This window comes from Bos indicus x Bos taurus, chromosome 8 (genome assembly GCF_003369695.1).
Source record: "Bos indicus x Bos taurus breed Angus x Brahman F1 hybrid chromosome 8, Bos_hybrid_MaternalHap_v2.0, whole genome shotgun sequence".
NCBI classification, from domain to species: domain Eukaryota; kingdom Metazoa; phylum Chordata; class Mammalia; order Artiodactyla; family Bovidae; genus Bos; species Bos indicus x Bos taurus.
Window position 1 is genome coordinate 83,757,768 of NC_040083.1, and position 8,162 is coordinate 83,765,929.

Below are 8,162 nucleotides of genomic sequence, written 5' to 3' on the forward strand. Positions count from 1 at the left end.
TCGCTGAAGAAGGCTTTCTTATCTCTTCTTGCTATTCTTTGGAACTCTGCATTCAGATGTTTATATCTTTCCTTTTTTCCTTTGCTTTTTGCTTCTCTTCTTTTCACAGCTATTTGTAAGGCCTCCCCAGACAGCCATTTTGCTTTTTTGCATTTCTTTTCCATGGGGATGGTCTTGATCCCTGTCTCCTGTACAATGTCACAAACCTCATTCCATAGTTCATCAGGTACTCTATCAGATCTAGGCCCTTAAATCTATTTCTCACTTCCACTGTATAATCATAAGGGGTTTGATTTAGGTCATACCTGTATGGTCTAGTGGTTTTCCCTACTTTCTTCAATTTAAGTCTGAATTTGGCAATAAGGGGTTCATGGTCTGAGCCACAGTCAGCTCCTGGTCTTCTTTTTGCTGACTGTATAGAGCTTCTCCATCTTTGGCTGCAAAGAGTATAATCAATCTGATTTTGGCGTTGACCATCTGGTGATGTCCATGTATGGAGTCTTCTCTTGTGTTGTTGGAAGAGGGTGTTTGTTATGACCAGTGCATTTTCTTGGCAAAATTCTATTAGTCTTTGCCCTGCTTCATTCTGTATTCCAAGGCCAAATTTGCCTGTTACTTCAGGTGTTTCTTGACTTCCTACTTTTGCATTCCAGTCCCCTATAATGAAAAGGACATCTTTTTTGGGTGTTAGTTCTCAAAGGTCTTGTAGATCTTCACAGAACCGTTCAACTTCAGCTTCTTCAGCATTACTGGTTGGGGCATAGACTTGGATTACTGTGATACTGAATGGTTTGCCTTGGAAATGAACAGAGATCATTCTGTCGTTTTTGAGATTGCATCCGAGTACTGCATTTCGGACTCTTTTGTTGACCATGATGGCCACTCCATTTCTTCTGAGGGATTCCTGCTCGCAGTAGTAGATATAATGGTCATCTGAGTTAAATTCACCCATTCCAGTCCATTTCAGTTTGCTGATTCCTAGAATGTCGACATTCACTCTTGCCATCTCTTGTTTGACCACTTCTAATTTGCCTTGATTCATGGACCTGACATTCCAGGTTCCTATGCAATATTGCTCTTTACAGCATCAGAACTTGTTTGTATCACCAGTCCCATCCACAGCTGGGTATTCTTTTTGCTTTGGCTCCATCCCTTCATTCTTTCTGGAGTTATTTCTCCACTGATCTCCAGTAGCATATTGGGCACCTACTGACCTGGGGAGTTTCTCTTTCAGTATCCTATCATTCTTGCCATTTGCAAGAATACGGAAGTGGTTTGCCATTCCCTTCTCCAGTGGACCACATTCTGTCAGATCTCTCCACCATGACCTGCCCATCTTGGGTTGCCCCACGGGCATGGCTTAGTTTCATTGAGTTAGACAAGGCTGTAGTCCTAGTGTGATTAGATTGACTAGTTTTCTGTGAGTATGGTTTCAGTGTGTCTGCCCTCTGATGCCCTCTTGCAACACCTACCATCTTACTTGGGTTTCTCTTACCTTGGGCGTGGGGTATCTCTTCACGGCTGCTCCAGCAAAGCACAGCCAATGCAAGAGAGTTCCATAAAAACATCTATTTCTGCTTTATTGACTATGCCAAAGCCTTTGACTCTGTGGATCACAATAAACTGTGGAAAATTCTGAAAGAGATGGAAATACCAGACCACCTGATCTGCCTCTTCAGAAATTTGTATGCAGGTCAGGAAGCAACAGTTAGAACTGGACATGGAACAACAGACTGGTTCCAAATAGGAAAATGAGTACTTCAAGGCTGTATATTGTCACCCTGCTTATTTAACTTCTATGCAGAGGACATCATGAGAAACGCTGGGCTGGAAGAAGCACAAGCTGGAATCAAGATTGCTGGGAGAAATATCAATAACCTCAGATATGCAGATGACACCACCCTTATGGCAGAAAGTGAAGAGGAACTAAAAGCCTCTTAATGAAAGTGAAAGAGAAGAGTAAAAAAAGTTGGCTTAAAGCAAAACATTCAGAAAAGTAAGAGCATGGCATCCAGTCCCATCACTTCATGGGAAATAGATGGGGAAACAGTGGCTGACTTTATCTTTGGAGGCTCCAAAATCACTGCAGATGGTGATTGCAGCCATGAAATTAAGACACTTACTCCTTGGAAGGAAAGTTATGACCAACATAGATAGCATATTCACAAGCAGAGACATTACTTTGCCAACAAAGGTCCGTCTAGTCAAGGCTATGGTTTTTGCAATGGTCATATATGGATGTGAGAGTTGGACTGTGAAGAAAGCTGAGCGCTGAAGAATTGATGCCTTTGAACTGTGGTGCTGGAGAAGACTCTTGAGAGTCCCTTGGACTGCAAGGAGATCCAACCAGTCCATCCTAAAGGAGACCAATCCTGGGTGTTCACTGGAAGTACTGATGCTGAGGCTGAAACTCCCAATACTTTGGCCACCTCATGCGAAGAGTTGACTCATTGGAAAAGACTCTGATGCTGGGAGGGATTGGGGGCAGGAGGAGAAGGGGACGACAGAGGATGAGATGGCTGGATGGTATCACTGACTCGATGCACATGAGTGTGGGTGAACTCCGGGAATTGGTGATGCACAGGGAGGCCTGGTGTGCTGTGATTCATGGGGACACAAAGAGTTGGACACGACTGAGCGACTGAACTGAACTGAACTGAACTGAAAGGAATGAAGAGCTTTCCAGGCAGCTCAGTGATAAGAATCTGCCTGCCAATGCAGAAGATACAGATTATATTCCTGGGTCAGGAAGATCCCCTGAAGAAAGAAATGGCAACCCACTCCAGTTATTCTTACCTGGGAAATCCCATGGGTAGAAGAGCCTGGCAGCCATGGGGTTGCAAAAGAGTCAGACACGACTTAGCAACCAGACAACAAATGGACAAAAGTAGAATTAAGGTCCTTCAGTGGAGGAGAGGCCTGATAAATCTCTCAAAGACCTAAGTCTTGAAGAGTATCCTCTAAGAATAAGAGTGAAAAAAAAAAAATAAAGAAGTCTTCACAGGGACTGAAACCCAGTTTCGAATAATCTCAATATATGATTGGATGAAGGCAATCAGGGATTACTCGTCTTCCTAGACTGTTCACCTGTTAAAAGCAAAGACAAACCCTCTCTGAAAGATAATATCATCCAGAGCATCTAATTATATCTACAGTTTTTAGTATATAGTGTCTAAGCTGTTCTTCTACAATCACAAGTTATATGAGAAAACAAGATATTACCAAAATCCAAGAAAAACAACAACTATCAGAAAAGGGCTAACAAGAAATCTAGACAATGGGCTCATCACTAGGAGAAGAGATGGAAGATAATCAAGTAACTGCATAATTTGAATAAATAATAACTAAAATTTTCCCCAAGTGTGCAAAAAACCCCACTAAGCTACAAGTTTTTTACAGAGTGCAAATCCCAAGCAGAATACATATAACATCATACCTAAGCATACCACTGTCAAACTGTTGACAGCCTAAAACAAAGACATAGATTTTCAAGGAGTGAGAGAAAAGAATTTTAAAAAGAACATAACCTTCAAAGATAACTAGATTGAAAGCTTAATTTTCAACAAAACAATGAAAGACAAATCATAACAAAATCTCAAAATACTAATAGAAAATAAAACTTGGAATTCTAAACTCAGTAAAAGCATCTTTTAAAAATGAAAGCAAAATTAATACATTTTCCAACAAATGAAAACAATTTGTCACCAGCAAACATACACTAAAAGAAATACTAAAAGCTGTTGTTCAGTCAGAAGAAAAAAATTCAAGAAGGAAAATTAAAGGACAAGATAAGTAACAAAAAGGGTAAATATATGCATTAATTTAAATGAATATTGAAACAGTAATGATTAATGAAATAGTAATGATTGAACATGTCAAATACATATAGAATTAAAATGCATGACATCAATACCATGTCAGAAAGGAAATAACAATGTTCTATTCATCTTACAAACAAAATGGTGAGTACTAACTTACATTAGTCCTTAATAAGTGAAGTATGCATAGTGTATTAATATCTTACATAGTAAAATTTGAGACAAAAAGCATGACTAGAGATAAAAAGGAACATTTTATAATGATTAAGTTTCAATTAACCAGAAAGAGTATAACAAGTCTAAATGTAAATGGATGTAGAACCAAAGACTTAAAATATATAAAATGAAAATAAGGAGAAACAGATTCACAATTACTCTGGAAGACTAGAACACACTTCATTCAGTACCTAATAGAATAAAAAACCAAAAAAAAAAAGTTAAAAAAAAAGAGGATTCGAGATCAAAATTAAGATCAATTTGTAGAGATTAAGAGGAGATAGGAATACTCTTTCAAGTATGCAACTTTCTTCCAAGAACACAAGCTCAAATGCAAGACAATTGCCTCATGGTAACCTAATATGTCCCCTTCAGGGATCATAGCCTTGTCATGATGACGGGGCTTGCATAACTGACTGAAGCTATGAAACATGCCATGCAGAGCCAACCAAGATGGATGAGTCATAGTGAAAAGTTCTGACAAAACACGGTCCACTGGAGAAGAAAAGGGCAACTCACTCCAGTATTCTTGCCAGAGAACCCCATGGACACTATGAAAAGGCAAAAAGGTATGACACGGGAACATGAGTCCCCCAGGTTAAAAGGTGTTCAATATCTATAGGGGAAAAGCAGAGGGCAATTACTAATAGCTCCAGAAAGAATGAAATGGCTGGGCCAAAGGAGGAACCATGCTCAGCTGTGGATGAGCCTGGTGGTGAAATGAAGTCCAATGCTGTAAGAACAGTAAATATTGCATAGCAACCTGGAGTGTTAGGTCCACGAATCAAGATAAACTGGCCATGGTCAGGTAGGAAATGGCAAGAGTGAACATCAACACCTTAGGAATCAGTGAACTAAAATGGACAGGAAGAAGAAATAGAATAGCTCTCATAGTCAAAAAAACAGTCTGAAACAGAACAGAACAGTGTCCATTTTGGGTGCAGCCTCAAAAATGACAGAATGATGTCCATTGTTTCCAAGGAAAACCATTCAACATCACAGTAACACAAGGCTATGCCCCAATCACTAATGCCAAAGAAGCTGAGGTTCACTGATTCTATGAAAACCAACAAGACCTTCTAAAACTAACATCAATAAAGATTTTCTTTTTATCATAGGGCACTGGAATACAAAAGTAGAAGTCAACAGATAACCAGAATAACAGGCACGTTTGGCCTTGGAGCACAAAAGGAAGCAGGGCAAAGCTTAACAGAGTTTTACCAAGAGAACACAGTGGTCATAGAAAACACCCTTTCCCAACAACCTAAGAGACAACACTACACATGGACATCACCAGATGATTAATACTGAAATCTGATTGATTATGCAGCCAAAGATGGAGAAGCTCTATACAGTCAGCAAAAACAAGACATGGAACTGACTGTGACTCAGATCATGAGCTCCTTATTGCAAAAGTCAGACTTAAATTGAAGAAAGTAGGGAAAACCACTAGGTCATTTAAGTATGACCTAAATCAAATCCCTTATGATTATACAATGGAGGAGGCAAATAAATTCAAGGGATTAGATCTGGTAGACAGTGCCTGAAGAACTAAGGATAGAGGTTTCTAACACTGTACAGGAAGCTGTGATCACACCAATCCCAATGAAAAAGAAATTCAAGAAGGCAAAATGCTTGTCTGAGAAGGTATTACAAATAGCTAAGGAAAGAAGAGAAGTGAAAGGCAAGAAAGGCAAAGATATACCCAACTCAATGCAGGGAATATCAAGAGATAAGAAGGCTTTCTTAAATGAACGATGCAAAGAAATAGAGGAAAACAATAGAATGGGAAAGACTAGAGATCTCTTCAAGAAAACTGGAGATATCAAGGGAACATTTCATGCAAAGATGGGCACTATAAAGGACAGAAAAAGTAAGGACCTAACAGAAGCCAAAGAGATTAAGAGGTGGCAAGAATACACAGAACCATACAAGAAAGGTCTTAATGACCTGGATAATCACAATGGTGTGGTCACTCACCTAGAGCAGGACATCCTGGAGTGTCAAGTCTAGTGGGCCTTAGAAAGCATTATTATAAACAAACCTAGTGGAAGTGACAGAATTCCAGCTGAGTACTTCAAATCCTAAAAGATGAAGCTGTTAAAGTGCTGCACTCAATATGTCAGCAAATTTGGAATACTTAGCAGTGGCCATAGGACTGGAAAAGGTCAACTTTTATTCCAATCACAAAGTGTGTATGAAAGTGTCAGTTGTCTTTGCAACCCCATGGCCTGTAGCCCACCTCTGTCCATGGAATTCACTAGAGAAGATTACTGGAGTGGATAGCCCTTCCCTTCTCCAGGGGATCTTCCTGACCCCGGCATCTAACCCGGGTCTCCTGCATGGCAGGCAGATTCTTTATTGTCTAGCCCAATTACAAAGAAGGGCAATGCCAAACAATGTTTAAACTATGATACAATTGTACTCATTTCACATATTAGTAAGGTTATGTTCAAAATCCTGCAAGCTAGGCTTCAGCAGTGCATGAACCAAGAATTTCCAGTCCAAGTTGGGTTTTGAAGAAGTAGAGGACCCAGAGATCAAACTGCCAGCATCCATTGGATCACGGAGAAAGCAAGGGAATTCCAGAAAAACATCTATTTCTGCTTTATGGACTACACTAAAGCCTTTGTGTGGATCACAACACACTGGAAAATTCTTAAAGAGATGGGATTTCCTGACCACCTTACCTGTCTCCTGAGAAACCTGTATGTGGGCCAGGAAGCAACAGTTAGAACCAGACATGGAACAACTGGTTCAAAATCGGAAAGGAGTATGACAAGGCCGTATATTGTCATCCTGCTTATTTAACTCATATGCATGCAGAGTACATGATGTGAAATGCCAGATGGGATGAATCACAAGCTGGAATCAAGATTGGCTGGAGAAATACCAACAATCTCAGATATGGAGATGATACCACTCTAATGACAGAAAGTAAAGAGAAACTAAAGAGCCTCTTGATGAGGGTGAAAGAGGTTTCAAGCCAGCTTGAACTCAAAATTCAAAAAAACTAACATCATGGTATCTTGTCCCATCATTTCATGGCAATTAGAAGGGGATAAAATGGAAGCAATGACAGATTCTATTTTCTTGGCCTTCTAAATCACTGCAGACGGTGACTGCAACCATGAAATTAAAAGACACTTGCTCCTGGAAAGAAAGCTATGACAAACCTAGACAGCATATTAAAAAGCAGAGACGTTACTTTGCCAACAAAAGTCTGCTTAGTCAAAGCTATGGTTTTTCCAGTAGTCATGTACAGATACGAGAGTTGAACCATAAAAAAGGCTGCATGCCAAAGAACTTATGCTTTCGAACTGTGGTGCTGGAGAAGACTCAATCTTGAGAGTCCCTTGGACAGCAAGGAGATCAAACCAGTCAATCCTAAAGAAAATCAACCCTGAAGATTCATTGGAAGGACTGACACTGAAGTTGAAGTTCTAGTATTTTGGTCACTTGATATGAAGAGCTGACTCACTGGAAAAGACCCTGATGCTGGAAAGATTGAAGGCAAAAGGAGAATGGGTTGACAGAGATGGTTAGCTAGCATCACCAACTCAATGGATATGAATTTTAGCCAATTCTGGGAGATAATGGGAGAGAGTGGAGCCTGGTGTGCTATCATCCATGGAGTTGCAGAGAGTGGGACATGACTGAACAACAACCACAACAAACTTAGTATGTAATAAGTAAGTAGAGGATGCATTAACAAAATTGGAAGGAAAGAATTCTAGGTTTTAAAACTTTCTTAATTTGTCTCTTTAGAAAAAGAAATCATTCAAAAAGTAGAGGTTTCTGTAAAAGACAGTGAGAATCCAGAGTGCCAAATCTGTAACCTGTGGCTAACTTTCATGATCTCAGAACCAGCTATAGTGTAACAGGTAATCTTTGGGGCTGCTGCTTACATCAATGACCACTTCTGGGATATAGTCTGGGAGCACTTTATACCTCTTGGGCATGAGTTACCTGCTGCCATGGTAGGGAATTAATAAATAAGGAAACACATTAGTTACCTAAAGATGCCTGTGAATATTCAGGTAAGTCTGTGGTTTTTGCCAATCTCGAAGTCAAATTTTAAACTTATTAATCTAAATTTCCACACACTAATAAACATTGTAAGCTATA